The 20,564-nt window shown below is 32.3% G+C and overlaps 1 protein-coding gene across 5 annotated transcripts in view; it reads right to left on the reverse strand.

Moving 5' to 3' along the window:
- LOC106622345 (serine-rich adhesin for platelets) overlaps window positions 1-20,564 on the reverse strand; it is a 113,548-nt gene that overhangs the window by 80,214 nt on the left and 12,770 nt on the right. For all 5 annotated transcript variants that reach the window (XM_036361104.2, XM_036361103.2, XM_070105952.1 and 2 more), the window contains one exon: window positions 7,111-7,162. The gene's annotated coding sequence lies outside the window, so the exon portion shown is untranslated. The remainder of the gene's footprint in view (window positions 1-7,110; window positions 7,163-20,564) is intronic.

Raw genomic sequence — 20,564 nt, forward strand, 5'->3', positions numbered from 1 at the left:
ATGATAGCAAGCCGATGTTGCAATAAACACTGCACAACTAAAAGAAAATTATGCGGCAACAAAATACTGAACGTACTGAAAAATTGAAAATTATTTGGATAAGCAATTTAATGGTGTTAATTTCATTAATTTTTTCACACAACGGCTTGTCAATAACTGTGTACATGCACTTGCTATGGATATATTCATATAGTGTATATCTTAAGTAAATGTTTTACTTTGGTTTGCTTCGCTTGTCGGGTGGTTGACGAAATAAGTATGTAATTAAAATACAGGGTGTGTTCTAGTTGTTAAATAAAATGTAAGTAACGTCAAACTATCAAAACTGTCTCCGCAAATTGAGAATTATATTTTAAAAAAATTTAAATATTATGCTTTGGTTAAAGCCACTAATGAATTTCCAAAAATCGATTTCGAATTTCGAATGTACATATACTTGAGAATATCCTATGAAAATTTAATGTTGACGCGGAAGATAGTTTTGAAGATATGAGCGCATTTTTGTATTTTCAACTTAGGTAAAAAAAAACTTTAAAGTTCAAACGCGTTTTGTTAGAAATTCAAAGTCGGTTTCCCGCAAACTGTTGGGCCGATCAACTTGAAATTTTCACACAACCTTGTTAGAAATATTTCTCAGGTAATGATCAAAGGAATAACATTTTTTATAATAATTAAAATTTTTTAAGCCACAGTGAAATGTCAATCAAAAAAACTTTATTTTTTTTGGAAGCCCCGATATTGTCAAGAATCAAAATTCATCTATAGCAATACTAAATTTTTTTGCTTTTTGGATATAAGATAATTTTAAGCAGAAAAATCTTGCTCGTTCCCATACAACTTTTTTTGGAGACAACGGGATCAAGGAAATCCAAAAATTTTTAAAATGAATCGGTTATTATCAAAGTAAATTAAATTCTGTAAATATTCATTATTTTTGTGTATTTATAAAATAAAATGCCTATTTAAAAATAAAATCAGATAAAACGCGTTTTTCTGACTTGCAAGAGGATAAAACCCGTCATTTACTTTTAATGTTATAACCGTTTTAATGACGCGGCAACTAAACCGGTTTATGAAAAATTTTATACATTATATTGAACTTTATTTTCTTTCTTGAAATATGAATAAACAAATGATAAAAAAAATTGCAAAAAACTCGAAATTCAGGCCACTAAACAGGCATATCCACTTAAGATAATTGGCATAATTTATTTGGAAAGATTTTTTTTCTAGAAACGTTCGTTTATTGTTGTTCAATTTGAATGGAATTTAGCTCTCACCCTGTATTTACCACAAATATGTAACTGCAGCAATAAGCAGGCTGTCCATACGTTTTGCATTCACGCTATTCCATCGAAGCGCCGCATTCTTCAGCTTTTTCTGTTTTTGTTGCATTTCACCATTTTCTTTTTTCACACTTTTTCGAAATTTCATTTATTCCATAATACCATTACGAAATTCAATTATATCTTATAATGCATTTTTTTTTGTTGTTCTTCTAGTTGTTGTAAACACGCTTAAATGAGTTGAGCATTTGTTGTACGTGCTACTGGCATTTCCTGATTGCGCCACAATGGAGCTGTGCGAGAAAGCGCGTTGACTCTTTGATTGCAATTTACAAATAACACTTCTTGGATAAGAAAAATTAGCGCAACACAAATAGAGAAGAAGAGAAATGCAAAAGGAAATTAATTAAAAGATTACTAATATGCCAGAGCCGATATAAAGATCTTTTATTATTTTTAAGAAATTCTAACAAAATTAATTTCGCAATCCGTCCATTGCTACTGCAATGCTGCCTCAAGTGGTGGCATTGACGTAAATCAGGCATAACCTCACAGTTTCAGCTCCTATGTATATACAAGGATATGTGTGCATATGTACATATATGTATATTAATGTGCATATGTATGTATTTCGACTTGTATAAATGCTTTTAAAAGCATTTTAGAGTTTTCTTTTGTTTTTGTGCATTACAAACACGCGTTACACCCATCCCTCTCGAAACCATTCATCGCTGGTATCACACATTTCACCGCAATGTAGAAATTCACCACAATTACTTAGTTTACGTAAACCACAGATCTTAATAAACATAATATGACCACTATTTGTTTCTACAATTTCTGTGATATTTTTATTTCATTCGTTTTTGTTGTTTTATTGGTGCCTGCATATCAACCGGCACTTGAGAAGACTCGCAATTGTATCTCTGCAGTATATGTACTTAATTTTATTTTTCCATCACACCACATACATGTTGCTCCTATTTGGTATCTGGCAGCCCAATCACATGAATTTCAGTTTGCAGTCATCTTCAAGCGCTCCGTTCAACGGCCGGCAAATACCGACCGCTCGCAACAATTTGCTAAAGGGGTTTGTGTGTGCGAGTTTCCGACTCAAATTTCAAGTGAATTTCGCATACATAAGTAAGTATGCATGAATGGATTGATATTTTAAGTCACAAAGTACACTCACGATGGAATATTCATTTGTCCAACAAATGTGCGGAATCCTATAAGTGCTGATCTGCTCTTTATAATATTTATATATAATTTTATAACCTTCACGGCAGTTAAACCAAGAACTACCGAAAAACAGTCATTTAGGCGATCTCTTATGAAAATATCACTACAAAACAGCTTAGAGGTACTTCTATCTGGAATAGTTGGGGTTTGGTTGAGACTAATTCAGGAACAGATCTATAAATGTCCATTACGAATGTCAAGAATAGATTTATTTATATAACTGATGACATACTGATTCATTACAACTCTTCCTCGGTTCTCATTGATTCCAATCTCCGAAATTCGAACGAATACTGTTAGGAACAACCTTAACCGTAAGACAACCTTAACTACCTCATGTCAATATCAGCAAACATTATATTGATGTTAAAGGACCACAGAGATATTAGCTTTAACACTCGGTTTTCGTAAGATCGCTTTGATTTCTAACCTCGTCCACCGTACTACATACTGTCTTTTCAGCAGTGTACTAATAAACTATTCGAATACATACTTGTGAAGATCCGCAATGCGATCTACAATTTACGATCAGCGATCTTACGGCAACGCATCATCGCCTGGAGATGAACGACCGCAAATGCAGAAAGTATAGAATTTACTCGTGTATTGTATATAGTAGTGGCGTAAAAATATTCATTGATGCGCTACTTTACCCCTGCATTCATAATAAAGTATATAAATGCGTATAAAAGAATAGGGCGCTCAATTTCTCGATTTGCTCTGGACGACACACATTTGCAGCAGTTGTGGCTAACGACGCACGTCCACACGCTTCTGATCTACGTGATCTGTTTTATGTGACAGATAATGGCTGCATTGTCACACCATTCCGAATCTGAGGCAAGGGAGCGCATGTATATATATAACATGCAATTATGGACACATTGAAGCCAGCACGACTGCCACAGATCGCCGCGCCCGCCACTAATACATATATACACACATATTTGAATATATATATTGATTGCATTCACTATTTACCCTCGTTCTGTCGCTGCACTTAAACGACTTCAATTGTCGCGTATCAAAGTGAGTTCTGCTCCTCAAGTGATTGCATTAACCCCTGCGGGCTCTTGGCGGTTGCTGTAGCTCAAACAATTACCGGCTACTCAGTTGGAGTGACCGAGCCAATAATCTGCGATAGTATTTAGTATGTCGTTTATGTTGTTAAATTTATAGTTTATAACATTATAATGTCCGTGTATCTGTTGCATCTGGCCGGATAAGTCTCTATACTTAATACTGTGTTGAAAAGAATACAGATTTTTATCCAGTTATAGAGATGTCACCTTACCTAAGCCTTTGTTTTTGCCGATTTTTATTCTAAAGTTTCAAATGTCACAACTCCAAGTATATTTCTAAGCAAACAAAGTAACTAGCGAAATCTATCAGCTGTTCGGAGTTAGTTCATTGTTCATTGAATCTTCTATTTTTCTTGTTTTGACACCACTTTCACCAAAGGATTTGGAAATAAATTGTTATCATAAAAAAAACCAAAACATAGAAATTTAGACTCCAAGCTAACTAGTTTGATAAGCATTTAATCAATAACTGCAGGTCGCCAGTGGATCGAGAGATATCAATATCTCTGAGAAATCAGCTTTTCGTAAACTCGAAAGCGAATTCGAAACAAGCAGAGCCGTTTATCATTAAAACGAACAGCAAAATGTCAGGCAATATATGACTGAATATAATATTTAATAAAAAACGAAGCAAAAGAAGAATAGTTCGAGAGGTGAGGCATAACGAAACCTCTTCGGTGCTTCTGGATACAAATGAGTATGCTAGCTTTTAATTTAGTAATTTTCCATCTGATTTAGTTTGACTGGAACTGCTCCATTTAAACTGAGCATGTATACCGAATTGGTAAAATTTTTTTTACTAGATTAATACAACTTTTTTTATGTTCATGTAAAATTGAAACTCCATGTGTCAATTAGTGTGTTTTTGGAAACTGTTTGTTAATGATGCGATTTTTACCAAGAAAAACATTTAACAACGAGTTTCCACGAAATTTTGTGTTCCAATTGCACCACGGCTACGGAATAGTGGGAAATGTTGTAGAAATATTGTAGAAATGTTTTGGGGAGTCTAATTTATCACGAACACAAGTATTTGAGCGGCACAAAGCATTCAGTAGGTCGTGAAGTCATCAAAAACTTGCCTCGTGCGAGTCGTCCATCCGCCTTTGTTAACAACTATAACATCGAAAAAGTTAAGAAAAAGAAAATATCGTTTTGATGGCAGTAAAGAAATAGCAGAGGATCTCAACATCTCTTGTGGATCGACTCAACACATTTTGGTTAATATTTTGGGTATGAAGTTAGTCAATGCAAGACTCCTTCTAAAAGCACTGAATCTTTTGTGAAATACGTAAATACTTTTTTGTCAGGCGAATTTGATTAGATCAAATCTGTCAAAAAATAGGACAACAGAGACGAATTTACAAGATTCTCTTCATGCTTTAACAGTCGGCTGCAACTAAAGTCAAATTTTTAGTTTAGAGTTCACATAAAAGAGCAGTACCTCTTTTGAAAATGATTTGTGGGAACCCTTGTATTGTACATCTATCCTACACCCACATTAGTGATGATTTTTACTAAGCGCACAACCGAACTGTGTGGAATTTTATGCTCCATCCGGCACACAGATACCATAAACCCACATAACGGTGCACATAAGTGCATACACACACGAGGGATCTAGCAAATCGCTTCGAGAAACAACCGCACTTTGCGTTTTGCATTACACAATTTCAGATTTGACGGCGGCAAGGGGCCAGCGCCGCTATTGTTGTTGTCGCTACTGCTGCCAACGCATCTGCATTTTGATTGATTTCGGTATATTACCGTTGCAACGCTTGCTGCGTGCCGCTTGCGATATTATTTACCGCACCATGTTGTATAATATTTATTAGTGTATATGTCTGTGTGTGCGTGTTCGCAAAATTCATTATATTATTGCAAGTGTTGGCGTAAAATGCATTCTACAGTCTGGCATGCATATTTTCCATACTTCGGCACGACCCACAATTCTTTTAGAGACTTCTATACACTCACGCTTATTTATGGTGATTTGTTCTGCGGCTTTGCACTTGGGAAAATTTATAGCTCATGTAGCTGTAAAGTGTGGATTATGAACATTCTTTATACACCATACGTACATAAACTACCGCGCGCAAGCACTTATGCAACCAGAGCCAATCTATGGAAACCGATATCGACCTCGTCGCGCTGCATTCCCCGCATTTGTTATGACGGCAATGACACTTGACTCCAGTTATGAATGGAAATATTTCAGTTATTTTAAACGCATAGTGCCTTATTCATTATTAGGAAATATGTTTTTTAGATTATGCTGGTCTGATGCAAGTATTCGAGAATAGATTTGGTTCTTTTTGAATCTTGAACTCAGTATCAGTATCGAGGAGTTCGCTAGACTATCACAGAAACCATAACTCGGCCACAAATTAGAGACAGAGTCCTAAAAGTTCTGCTTTCAGAAAACGGACAATGGATCACTGAAAATATCACACGGGATTGCTCGGAAATATAGACAAAGTTTTCTTCGCCTGACAGTCGCTTAACCGGAACGTTGGAAAATATTTTTATTTACTACAACAATAAAAACATATACGGGTCTTTTAATATAATATATCTTTTGGGTCTCCCTTACTCATAAATCATGTGACAACAATAAATAAATACTAGAAAAAGTTCTGAAACCTTAAGGAATAAGAAGCAGATTGCAAAAGTACTCTACTGACTTCGGTAATTGATTTTTTTTATCTGATTTGGAATTTCGATATAGGCATTACTGATTCTATGGAGAATGAACTAAAGTAAATTTTCCGTGAGATCAGATATTAAGGCATAAGACTTGAAATTACTTTATTTCGAAACCTTTTTATAACATTTTAAACAGTTAAGATATCTTAATATGAAAGTATGGACAGGTGATAGGATTAAATATTATTGAAGCCCTAACATTAACGTTTTCCAAACTTTATTGTTTCCAAAAAGCTTGATTTTAAAAAGGTTTTGAAATAATGTAGCTTCACCTATTATATTATAAATATGGTAGAAAAAGTAATAACGGTATCTCGGCACTGTCGAAAACCACAGTTAGCTTTTGGTTAGACAAGCAACTAAACACTTATAGTACAATAGATCTTCGTTAGATTTTTGAGCAAGTCTCTTAACAGATATGTGGTATATATTTTGAGGCTATGTGACAAAGGGAATGTTTAACAAGTTTTATTCTGAATGAAAACATATTTTTATAAGTCAAAGGCCATGCAGATTTTATATTGTCTAACGCGGCCAACCAGTAAAAGTATGATATTAGACTCTTTTCTAGTAATTCTGCAGTCTACTGAGACAACGTAAATGAATCAGGATAACCTAACCAAATAGTTCAGATATCGCATTTAAGGTGGTGCCAGTGCCATCATGCCCCAAATAGATAAGTACAATATATGAGTAAATCTAAACTTACATTATTGATTGTTTACAAAACTTTTCGTAATTAAACTATTTTCCTTCCGATTGCTTGTATAACATATATTATAATAATAGTTTACCTTTTTAAAGACACCAATCGGCGCTGATAGTGACGTGACTCGGTGTTGGGAACTGCAAATAAAAGAGGAAGAGAGAGAGAAGAAAGAAGAAAGAGGAAGTTAGTATTATATGGCAAAAGGAAAACATTATCTCTGCATAAATGTGTATTTAAAAACGCTAATATTACTGTTTGTAGTGTTACAACAGGTAAGACAATCAAGTTTATAAATTATAATAAGTTACAACACTTAATAATTATAGTAAATTATGGCATTAAACAGCTGACGGCGATTGCCAACAGGAAATTGTTTGTAAGTTAGCAAGCACAACTTTAGCTGGGACGCATGAGCACATAGTTATACATGCAAACATACATACATACATACATACATATAATATGTACATATGTATATATTTTTGTACGTTAAACAGAGAAATTAGGCAGAATTAGTTGGCAATTCGTGTAAGTGAAGCTAAGTATATATCTATTTATATAAACGTTTATTAAACCCTGAACAGGGTATATTAAGTTTGTCACGAAGTTTGTAACACTCAGATAGAAACGATAGACCTTAAAAGTTTTAGTATGTAGATTAGCGTAACGAACTGAGTCGATTTAGTCATGTCCCTCAGTTTTTGAGATATCGACCTGGAATTTTGCAGACTACTATAGCATATAGCTGCCATAGAAATTGATCATTCAAATTCAAGTTCTTGTATGGAAAACTTTTTTATGTGACAAACTATCTTTACGAAATTTGGCACAGTTTATTGTTGAAGACAGTTCTACAATCTCACAGCTTATCGTTCAGATCGGACTACTATATTTTACAGCTGTCATAGAAAATGATCGGAGTTAACGCTTTTTCTTGTTTTCAATTCCAATTCCAATTCCTCAATGTATATATAATACATACATACGTATACCTATGCTATATAAACATAGTATGTTACATAGGTATAAGCCTATCATATCACTACAGGCAGGTTTTTACAATTAAATAATTATAGCTTCTACAAAATTAAAAACTTAATATATAAGTATGTATGTACATATTAATATACTCGTTTATATGTATTTTTTCAAAGCGTATCACTTGTACTGCGTCTCAATTTAGTATTTCTGTATAAAACAAGAATGCATTACAATAATTACCAATCGATAATTACATTCGACTTTCAAGGCAATCGAGTACAAGAACGTGAGTAACAGTTCCGTTCTTGTTGGAATTTACAATATTTATTTATTTTTTCTTGGGAGAGTTGAAACACTTTACTATAAACCAAACTCATGAATAGGCGGATATTGGAGAATTACTTTCAATTGCAGAAAGAAGTGGTTTCTAACAACAAAGTACCAACTTCTTGAACCATATACATTTGTACAGTTGTATGTATGCACATATCATTAATGTATGCACTTAAAATACTTTCGAGTGGCCAACACAGTGGGCAGCTGGTGAGAAATGCTAATGCAATAATTGCCGAACGCAATTAAAAAAAACTTTGCATACGCGCCAACAACAACACAAACTAAGCAAATTATATTACCCATATGCATTACGAGTATTTAAACGTCGGCAATTATACACAATTAATCTTATATTAGCATAGTCGCGCTTTTTGAATGGACCTTATGTAATATTAAATGCGACAGCGAATTATATACATATTGGTACATACTTACAGAGATATGTTAATCATGCGTACGAGTATACTATTATATGCCGCAACCTAAATTTATATTTATTTGCGGATAATATGTTAGCAAAGCGGTGTTAATTGGTATGACATACAATAAGTCTCGAGAGGTATCTGTAATTTTGGGTCTGTCTGAGTATACCACATATGTCTATGAAAGGAAAAAACCCGAATGTTTTTGTGACTTATTTATCATGAAATATGTGATTTCATAATCTAATTTTGAGAAGCTTTGATTACAGTTTTTTCTCAAAGGGAGAGAACTGTAATTGAATAGCTTGTTGTTTGTCTTGTAACGCCAGAAATCATACCGAAATAATTATGACGAATGCTACCGAAGTCTACAACTGAAGTCGTTCGGCCACTGAAATATGTGAAATATGAATGTACGTCTCGCTATATGAAAATGCTGAAAGCAACTTCGAGATAATTAACGGAATGCTACAGATCATAAAAATCCTTCCAGTGTATTTTTGCTATAAAGAAGATTCCGACAGTATTTTCGACAGTGTTTGAATCGAGTTGACTTATCTCTATAGAATTCATTTAAATGTTTTTCAACATTTTCAAAACGAAACTTCAGATATAGGGATCTACCTAACCCGAGAGGACTTATATTAGATCAATACCTTTGACTCCACCAAATTCCTCAAACCTAATTATAATACATGTAAACTACAACAACATCTCTAGTATATGCAGATAAAATTTTTGCTAAGAATTACTCGGAAAAGATTGTTGAACATATCAGTTTTAATAGCTCATGACAAGATAATAGAAGCTAAAATTAAATTGTACCATATCATCTGCCAAACAGGGTAGAACCTTTCTTGGCAACAGTAAAGTGTTCTCCCGACTAACATATAAAATAAATACGGTCCATGACAACAACTACCATCAGGCTTTGCCTGAATTAATGCGAAAGCCATAATTCCATAGTGGGCGACGGTTCCCTAGAGGAGAGTTTTTTAGCGACCTGCAAGTAGCACATACCATTGCTGTGACGACACAATGACGATGCGGAAGGCATTTTTCTCAACCTCCTCCGAAAAAAAAAAAAATCAGGCTTTTAAGGCTTTGAAGGTTAGATTATGAAATTTTAGACTATATGAATGATTACAGTTCTCTTTGCATGCGGTTAATATAGCACAAGATGAATATATGATAATGTACATCATTTACTTGAGCTTTATAATCACTATGTAGACCAGAATCAAGTCCACAATGGTGCCAAAGGCGGCAACTCTAAATACCAAGTGAATCAGCAACTACAAACCTTTGCTATGAGAATATTCAATACAGTAAAAAACTCGTCTGAATGAGAGAGACTAAATTTGACTGAATTTGACTTCACATATTTTGGCAATTTTTTAAAGTATCGCTTTCAAGCTGCTGATAACAGTAAACAAACTTACAAAAGCAAAGCTTTATATAAAGTTGAACTCCGATAATTGTTACACTAAAATATCTAAGGTAAATACGACAAAAAATTTAATTCGTGTTCTAAGAACGAAGTACGGATATAAAGTCTTTCCAAACACAATAATTTCTTTTATGAAAGTTTCATCGAAATCTTTTTGTTTATTCAAAAATATGTTAACTAAAGTTGATATTTAAAATTGAGAATATATAAGAATTTAGATAATAAGTTAATTTCATTTGAAATAGGTTAATTTCCTTCAGTTTTTTTTTTTTTTTTTTTCTATACTTAATTTTAAAATGTATACATTATTTAATTAATTATAAAATTTTTGTGATTTACATAAATAAAAAAAGTAATCTAAAAATTAAATTAATAAGTCAACTAGATAATTTAAAAGTCCAATATAGACATTTCCGAGAATTAAAAGACCAACTTCATATAAATAGAAAGATGAATATAATATATTTATTTTTATTATTTTCCTACAAAATTAAAATTAAACTACTATTTACATTTAATTTCTCACTTATATTTAAACGTAAAACATATGTACTAAATTTAACCACTGCGTTTAGAAAAAGCTTGATTTTTTTTGCATAACAAATATTTACCTACGAACAATAAACCCTGCTGGTAAATTCAGTCGTGCGGAATCGCCTGAATGGTGTGATATGAGGACTTTTGCATGCCACAGCCACATGGGAAATATTTTAATTTACATATGTAAATACATATGTATGCATACAATGTAATACATCGTGTGGCACCAAATCCTACGTGCATTATACATATGTACTAGACGCTTACACAATAGCATCTATACAAAATTGCATAAAGTACGCTTGCTCGATGGACGCCTGGTCCGCCAGTTGGTTGCTCGACCATATGCTTGCGCTCTTTCCAGCTGGCATGCAACATATACAAAACTACAGGCATATACATACAAATATTATGAAGGTACGTAGTTCGGTATGTGGCACACGGAACTTTTGGCAGCAACGTGCAACACAGCTGTGGAGTCAGGCACCGCCATTAGACGTGTGTGCTTGTAAGTCGCTGAGGAGATGGTGTCGTAATCGTTGCGATAGTGTTAAACATTGCGCTAAACTATTTCTTTTATTTTTTTATTTTTCATTTATTTTTTTTATTTTTTTTTTGTACACAAGTACGGAAATGTGCATAATGCCGAGAAATCCCTTTTCAAAATCCATTGAAAAGTGTTGGCATGAAATGTGGTAAACATTTTCGCAAAGCTTTTTGCCGTCAATGAAGTTGGCTGTGGAGCGCATTATCGTTGTTGTACCTCTGTTGTACCACAAGTGGAAATCTGAGAATAATGGAGGTGGTACTTTGTTTAAGTTTTTATTTATTTCAAACAATTTTACCTTGTTAAAAAAGTTAAGAATGAAAATAACTGGATTTAAAGCGAAATTTGTGAGAAGTAATGAAATGCGTAAGAGCATGTACAATTACATATCTATACATATTGGTTTATATAAATATATAATTAATACATTTACACCTAGAACTTTAATGTATTAAATTAATTTAAATAATTTCCTAGAAAATTATACAAATTCGCATAGCGAATTGGATAAATGCATAATAAACGAAGAGAAATGCAGAATTTGGGAAAAAATAACAGTAACAAGTAAGGAAAGGCTAAGTTCTGGTTTTTGTTTTGGCAAAACTTTATATGAAATTAAGGAAAGTATCGCCATGACTTTATTCGTTTAAGGAAAGAGGATACAATATTACTAGAAAGAGATTATTTCTGAATTTCATTAAGATTTCTCAATTTCAATAGGTGCGGTATAAAACGAACCGGACGTTCGAAAATATTTATGTTAGGTACATGGGGGGGGCGTTAAGGGAAGTATTGACCTGCTTTTATCCATTTCTGCCATAAGTTATAGTGCGATTTCGACATTTTTGGACGTGAGATGAAATACCTTGAGGGTACTATTTTCACTGTAAAGTGAAAGAATCAGATGGAATTAAAAAGTTTGTTAAAGGTGGGCGGTGCCACGCCCACTGTCCAAATTTCAAATCAGATTCTATAAAACCCTTCGCTACCATCCTGGTTGTGAAATTTAATGCTTGTGGCTCATTTATACAGTCAGCTAACGCACTTTTGTGGTTTTCAACATAACCGTTATGTGGAGAGTGGGCGTGGTTATTATCCGATTTTACCTATTTTCACAGAGTTTGAAGAGGAGATAAAATTACTTATACTACAAGAGTATAAAAATGTCAATGGATGATCTATATTGTCCCAAATAATCCTTTATTAGTTCACCTTTCCTTAAGACGCATAGAAAGTAGAGGTTTTTTAAATTTTTAAATATTTCAAGAAAATTGCTATGGGTTTTAAATTTTTTTCTGTAGTCTAAAAAGAATTCTGACGTTGATTGAAGTAAAAGCAATTTGAATGGCCGCTATATGACAGTAGTAATTTTTTGTGAATATATATTACTTGCAATCTATAACAGAAAATAATAAATAAATTACATAACAAAAAAAAATATTTTTTTATCCTCAGGCTTAAGAACAGTGGCAACGAAAATTTTGTCTTCAAACCATACATATTTATCTCCTTTTTGTACAACACAACACGATGTTTTATATAGGTCGTTTGTCAATCTGAACATTTCTTTGTCATCATAAATATTTAATAATAATAAAAACTATAATTCTTTTATATCCTTTTGAAACAAAATTCAATTAAACATAAAGGTAAATAATGATAACCAATTGTCGTAATAACTTATAAATATGGCAACACTTAGAATCATTTTGTATTTTCTGTTACATTTTAATGCCGTTTAAGGTGAATAACTATGGTAAATATTATTAATTATGAATGAGCCGAATTGTATACCAGGGTTTAAATATACGAAATTTTGCTTTCATTGAGGCTGACACTTTAAATACAAGTAAAACCCCAAATCAGCAAATTGCAAGAAAATTTAATTGGTATTATTTCAGTAACACATTTTAACATATATGTGTTTATATACAATCTGATATGCCCCGGTGCTAGATTAGTAAAACCTTTTTTTACATACATCTGAAGTTTGATCTCCAATGTCAATTAATGTGCTGTTTATTTACGACGTGAAAACTGTGTTTGGCGACATTTTTTGGTTAAAGTTATGGGTATAAAGCTTGTCAATACTAGACCCGTATCAAAATACCTGGTTATTTTGCCTATTTTGCAGGCGATAATAAATTTTTTAATAAAAATACATGAGAATTTACTTTTTGTTTGTCAGTCTGCGCCAAAGTAGATTAGATCATATTCATTATTAGAGGTTTTCAGACCGAACATGTTAATCTGGTAATTCGATCTATAAAACACTTAACTGTGAATATACTTTTAGCTCTATCTCAGGAATGTGGTATATTTTGTTCCAAAACAGCTGACTCAATTCTATTAAATACTTATTTTTTAAGAATTTGTCTAAATTATTTTGCAGCGAGCAGGAATTCAATCAATCAATCAAGCTTGCCAAGCTGGTACTTTGTTACTCGGTAGAACGATAGTCCGTTAATTTTACATAAACAAAATGCACGTAAAAACTACCGAATAACGACTAACGAATTAACTAAGCTGGTCTGAATACCAATATTATTTTATTGATTTTATATTTTTGGAAACTTACCTTTGAACATTGCACTGTCTCAAAACAATACAAGCGAATAATACGTTTGTTGACAAATCGAAATGCTAAAAGCTACATTGAAATCATTAAAAACTTCACAGCCACTTTGCTTAAAGTGACCACATATTTCCAGTTAAATAATATGTATATTGATGCTCATTAACCCAGCAAAACTGAACAGAGAAGCTATTAAATTTGTCACCAACTGGTTTTTGAACTGACTAACTCAATATACACATATTTACCATATACACCAAAAATAGGTACATAAAGAGAGATGTATATATGTATGTATATGTATAGTAGGGTGAGCCAAAAATAACCTATTGACTTTTTTTATTAAAAAATATGTATAGTATTTGAAAGCTTTGAAATGTAAAAAAACGATTATTTTTATACATATACCATAGATTCATTTTCACAGATATATTCGATAGCTAAGTTTTTTTATGGCTTACCCTAATAGTATAGTTATTCATTTTTGAGTTTAAACTAAATTTTAAGATTGATCATTCTTCATACAATTTCATTATTTAAATGATCATCATAGCCAGCCGCGTCGATTTAACCACGGCCGTACGTCCGTTTCTCTGTCTGCTAATACGCGAAATAATTTCTCAGGTTTTAAAATATGGGTCTGATATTTTGCACAAGTCCATTTCTGCGCAAGAAGCCGCACATTGACAAAACCCCCTATATCAGACAACTATAGCATATAGCAGCCATACATACTAATCGATCAAAATTAAGATAAAGATAAAGATATTTTTAATGCCCATTAATGCTATAACAAATGCACCTGGGAAGGGTATGACGCAAGTATATTCAATGTACTAAGTACAAATGTACACATACAAGTATGCAATTTGTCTATTGCCTAATTTGAGGGCGTGTATATGGAATTGTTATTATTTTGCAACAACTTGCTAACAACGCCATTAAACCGCTCAGACTTGCCCCATTGTGGCAACTTCGAGACCTAATTTACACCTCCATACCCTTGTAAATATGTGTGTATGTTTGTATGCGGTTCAAAAATCCGTTCCTTTTGCCATTACCGCCAACTAAAACAACAACAAAATAAAATAATTATCATATGCAGACCTCTTTAAGTTGAAAATGTGCTGCAAATGTTTAGTAGCAATTAGCTGTTAATTAAGCGCAACATGTGTAATTAGCATGGCGACATGATCACTAACAATGGTTATCTGGGGAAATCCTAGAGAAACGTGATGCACACAAATGGCAGCAGCCTACATTCGCTGAACAAGCAACAAAAGATTACCATGACTAAGAGAAGACATGCAGAAGGGCATAAGTATGCTTTTAAAATAAAATCACGCGTACACACACATATACATATTTACATACATAAGTACACAAATTTAAGATATAGCGTAGAATTTACATTTAGTCACAGGTAAGCAGGTATGACTTATTTTTGTACACACAAATCCATACAAGAATTTAAATGTATATGTATGCATGTGTGGGTATAAAGATATGCCCCTCTGCTAAAGCGACATGCACGAGTGGTGTAACGTCACTACGGCAGTGTGTGTCAATAAGCGACAAGAGTCACATTTTAAACATAATTCCGCGCGACTTGACAAATACTCATCAAATCGGAGTGTTCGAACGAATTGTGGACTTTTTCCAACAGAAACACACATACTAACGTTTGTGTTCATGCATGTGTTTCGAAGACTTGGCACCTTTGTTCTAAGTCTGGAGAATTTTTTCTGTTCTTCGCACCACTTGCAGCCGTTCAACATGTGGCGTCACACATTTCTAAAATGAAATTCATACTCTTGGCTAAGCAGGCAGACGCGCAAACAACCTGGCATACAACTAAAAATGAAAGTATTGTATATGAGGCAGATACATACACTCATGTAGTTTTATGCACGGAAATTGTTTCATTAAACTTTTGAGTGTCCGAAAATAGTTGCTTCGTCGTTGGGTGGAGAGCGGATTTGGAGTATAAGGCAGCTATGTATGTGGGAGCGGGGTGTTTTGTTTACTTAAGCAAATATTTGAACCATACATATATTATAATATATTGTGCTGCGAAAATATTCGATTTTATATTTATTATTTCAAAAGTGTTAAGTGCTTTATGAGCTGAGGTAGTTTTTAGTAGTTAGTTTTGAATTTTTTAGTAGATATTACAAGTACATGCATATTGGTGAGGTACACATAAGAGTTTTAGAAAAACAAAAACAAACATGAAATAACTAATGCAAATGAAAACCAAATAGAATTATTTATAAATAACTTTTCATGCAGATAATATTAAATTTTCGAAAATTTATAAAAATATTAATATTATTATCAATGCATTGCAATTATTACTAATTTTTTACAAGAAACAAGGGCAAGTAGGAAATATAAATATGTGTAAATTATCAGCGTAACGAGCTGAGTCGATTTAGCCATAGCCGTCTGTATATAAGCGAACTAGTCTTTTGGTTTTTGAGACATCGATCTGAAATTTTACGCGGTACTTTTCTCCTCAAGAATCTGCTTGTTGGTCGGAACCGTCAATATCGGACTATTATAACACATAACTGTCAACAAACTGATGAATTAAATTCAAGCCCTTGTATGAAAAACTTTCTTAATTCACGAGATATCTTCACGAAGATTTGCATGGATTATTGTGCAAGGCAACGGTATAATACCCAAAAATTTTTTTTTGGGATCGATATACTATAGCACATATCTACCATATAAACGGTTCGTTCGAAATCAAGTTCTTGTATGCAAACTTTTTTATTTGTGTAGAGTATTAAACATCGTTGCAACCGAAGGTAAATTTTTTTTCTTTGTTTTAATTTAATTAATATTTTATAAATATTAACGATTTCGGATTTGTCATTTGATTAATACTTATTTTATAAAAGTGATAGTTTTTTAAATTTTTATAAATTATATTAAAATTAAATTGACATTGGTATACTCATATATATATCACTTAATTTTTGCTGATTTATTAATAGTACAACCAGAGAACTTAGAAGAACTTCTAACTACGATAAAATATTAATTATGAATGCGGCAAAATAAAGACAATGTATCAAATATACATATTATATATTGCCTACATTTAGGATAATATATTGAATTTGAAAAAAATAACAGCAATTCAAAAAAAAATAAATTTGAAATTCTTATTTTTTAGTGAAAACTAAATTTTGAGTAGCGAAACAAAATAAAATAATTTTAGAATATTCGGCACAGATTATTTTAAAGACTCTTTATTATATAACCCATGGGTTGGGATGCTGTCCGCTGCAAAGGCTTTTCCAACAAATTTTGTAGGTTAAATTGATTTGTACCTAGCGTATTTTAAGAAAATAGTTAATGTCATGTCGAATGCACGTCCATTGTTTTCATTCGAGAAGAACACGATTTATAAATAAACGAAATAATTAAAAAATGTGATGCTTTTAAAAAACTTATAGATTCAGACAAAATATTGGAACATAAAATCTTATGATTTAACTTAGTGTCAAGGTATTTGATAATATTTTTTTGGCATAAAATCCAGATTGAAACAATTTGCCAAGCATGTTTATTAGATAACAACTTTTATAACCAAAAATTTTAATAAGTCAACAAATTGAGCCTTCACCACAAACAAACCTAAGCTTCATGGCATGCGACTTGTGTTATTATCTTTGTGCACAAAATTAAATACACTGCTTAAATATAAAATTATTTGCGTGAATATCAAAGTGACCTTAAACAATAATTGAAGGTTACACAAATTCACTTAACTTCTTTTTCGCCACAAAGCTCTCTAATCATAATTGCAATAGAGAAACTTATGTATAATACATAAAGACATTTGTATATATGCATAAGTACTCGTATGTATGTATGTATTTTTTGATGTGCTTGTGGTTATATTTGCTCATGAAATTTTGCGTGTAATTTAAAACTCATTTTATTATGATGATTATCAAGTGTCCTTTATGTCGTTACCACAATTGTTTATTTACTTATATACTTGTAAGTAAATTAACACTTGTTCATGATTATTTACAGACCAATATACATAATATATGTATATACATATGTATGTATAGAAATGGGCATACAAATATAACTTAATGTGGGAGTTTAAAAGTGATTGCTTGTTGAAAGATATACTCGTATATGTGTATGATGTGACTCCAGTTGTACCCGACTCATCTACGAATTTTTACAATACATACATACATACAAGTTGACAGTATTTACATATAACTGCCTATAATTACACGATTTTGCAATAAAACAAAATGCATGTCGAGGTCACAGTGGTAGACAAAACTTTGTAAACGTAAATCCCACATAAATGACAATTTTTAAAATATACTTGAAAATAGATAGTTGTAAAATAAAATTTATACAAAATCAAATTTGTAAATTTAAAAACAATTATTTGCATTGCGAATATTATGGAGACCTCTTTTTTTCAATATTGGCAATAAAGCTCATGTTCATAAGTATTACTAAATGTATATAAAAATTTGAATAAAACTCTGCAGCAGCCCACTTTATTTGCCGAGTACCGGCTGTAGATCGGTGTGGCGCCACACCACCTCCATAGTGCAATGACTAAAAACGGATATGAATAATCGCACTTGTAGATAAAGCTTATATACAAAATTCATTTAAGAAGCTCGTCAGGTTCACCGAAATTAACTATGTATTTTTATCTTTATTTGCATTTGATTTATTATTAATAGTTGTGTGTTTTGCAAGCATTTGCACTTAAGTCTGTACGCACGCATATTATATGAAAGTCACACATGGCTTTTCTATACCTTTTTGTATTGAATTAAAAAATTTTTTAACTTATATTTTATTTTATTTTTTTATTATTTTTAATACGGGTTTCTTAGCTATGCGTTGCTTTTTATTAACACTTTATTAATTTTTTTCGTTCGTTTTTAATTTAATCTCTTTGTGGCGTCGTTCGCCTTGCTTTCAGCGAGTGATCGACCAACTTTCTCCGCGATGCGTCGATGAACGCATTTAAAATACCAAAAGCAACAATAAAGTGAATGCTGGAAAAAATTGGCCAAAGCAATAAAGCTTTTCGTTTCAACATTTGTTTTTGTTTTTTATGTTTCTTTCCTTTCGTAGGTGACCACACCATGAGTAAAGCAAGGAGTTACGCATATTTGAGAAGGTATTTTTGTGAAATGTTGAATGAAGAGTTTGTACTTGTTTGTAATACTGTGAATGTTTTGCGCATGCGTGAATGCTGCGATTGTTGCATGCGCGAATGTACTGCAGGTGGAAAATATTTTATAATATATAATAAGAAAAAATCTGAACTACGAATTGTTACAATTCAATAAAATAAAATGTTGTAAAATTTAGTTAAGTTAAGTTAAATTCGGTTATAAATTGAGTTAAGTTACATATAAGTGTAAATAAATTAAGTTTATTTACGTAAAGTTGCGTTAAGTTAAGTTAATTACATAATTCACATTAAGTTAAGTTACTTTAAGGTTAAGTTACATTAAGGTTAAGTATAACAAAGTTAAGTAAAGTTAAGAAAAATTAAATTGAACAAAAAATTATTAAATGTAAAATTATACGAAAATTAAATTCTCTGATAAACACTAAACTTAGAAACAATAAAAAGATTAAATACGTTCATTAAATTGCAGAACAAAAATTTTACAGAAAATTAAGTAAACTAAAAAAAAATATTAAAACTTTTATAAATTAAAAATAATATAATTTATGAGCCTACGCCAAGCACTTTCGCATTATGTTAACCACCAGTTGGCTATGTAATTTTTCATTTAATTTTCTACTAAAATATTCATTCATGCAAATTATGTACTTGGCCTCTCATATGATTTCCAGTCGTGCAACACCAACTTGTGGTACATTGTGCTAATGTGCATGCTAATTTCCCACTGGAGTAAGCAATCAACACCGTATAAATACAGGGTTTTCTAATAAGAGTGATATGAGTTTTTTTCAAAAAAAAAAAAATTAAATACACTAATTGTTAAGGATATGCAAATGTTGTTCATATAATGTGAAATACAATCGTTACTATTAGGTGCTGAATATAACATCATTCGAATGGCCTCCACGACTTCTTTTGCAAGAACGAATTCGATGAACCGCGTCGTATGTCATGAATAGCACGTTCAATATTGATTTTTAAAGCTTGAAAAGAGTCTGGTTTCTTGCTGAAGACCAATGACTTCAAATAACCCCACAAGAAGTAGTGCAATGGTGTTATATCACAACTTCTTGGAAGCCATTCAATGTCACAATTTCTTGAAATTATCGAATCTCCAAACTTTTCTCGCAATAATTCGTTTGTTACACGTGCTGTGTGGCATATACCCTACCCCGTCTTGTTGCAACCAGATGTTATCAAGATCAATTGCGACCATAAAAAGTTGATTATAATCGTTCTATTCCGCTCATCGGAGAAGATGACTTCCTTTAAAAAAATCGTTATTGTTTTCAAGTTGTTCCGAGGCGAAATCGGCAAATTCACGACGTTTACGTTCTGTTCTTCAGTAAGAACAATTTTATATGGATGCAAGCCCAAATCGTTTCTCAAAATCCGCCAGGTTTTGGTTTGAGACAGTCCCAATTCTTGAGAATGTCTTGGAATCGTCAAATTGCGGTCTTCAGCAACACTTGCTTGAACGGC

The sequence above is a fragment of the Bactrocera oleae genome, chromosome 2, assembly GCF_042242935.1.
Source record: "Bactrocera oleae isolate idBacOlea1 chromosome 2, idBacOlea1, whole genome shotgun sequence".
Classification (NCBI taxonomy): Eukaryota; Metazoa; Arthropoda; class Insecta; order Diptera; family Tephritidae; genus Bactrocera; species Bactrocera oleae.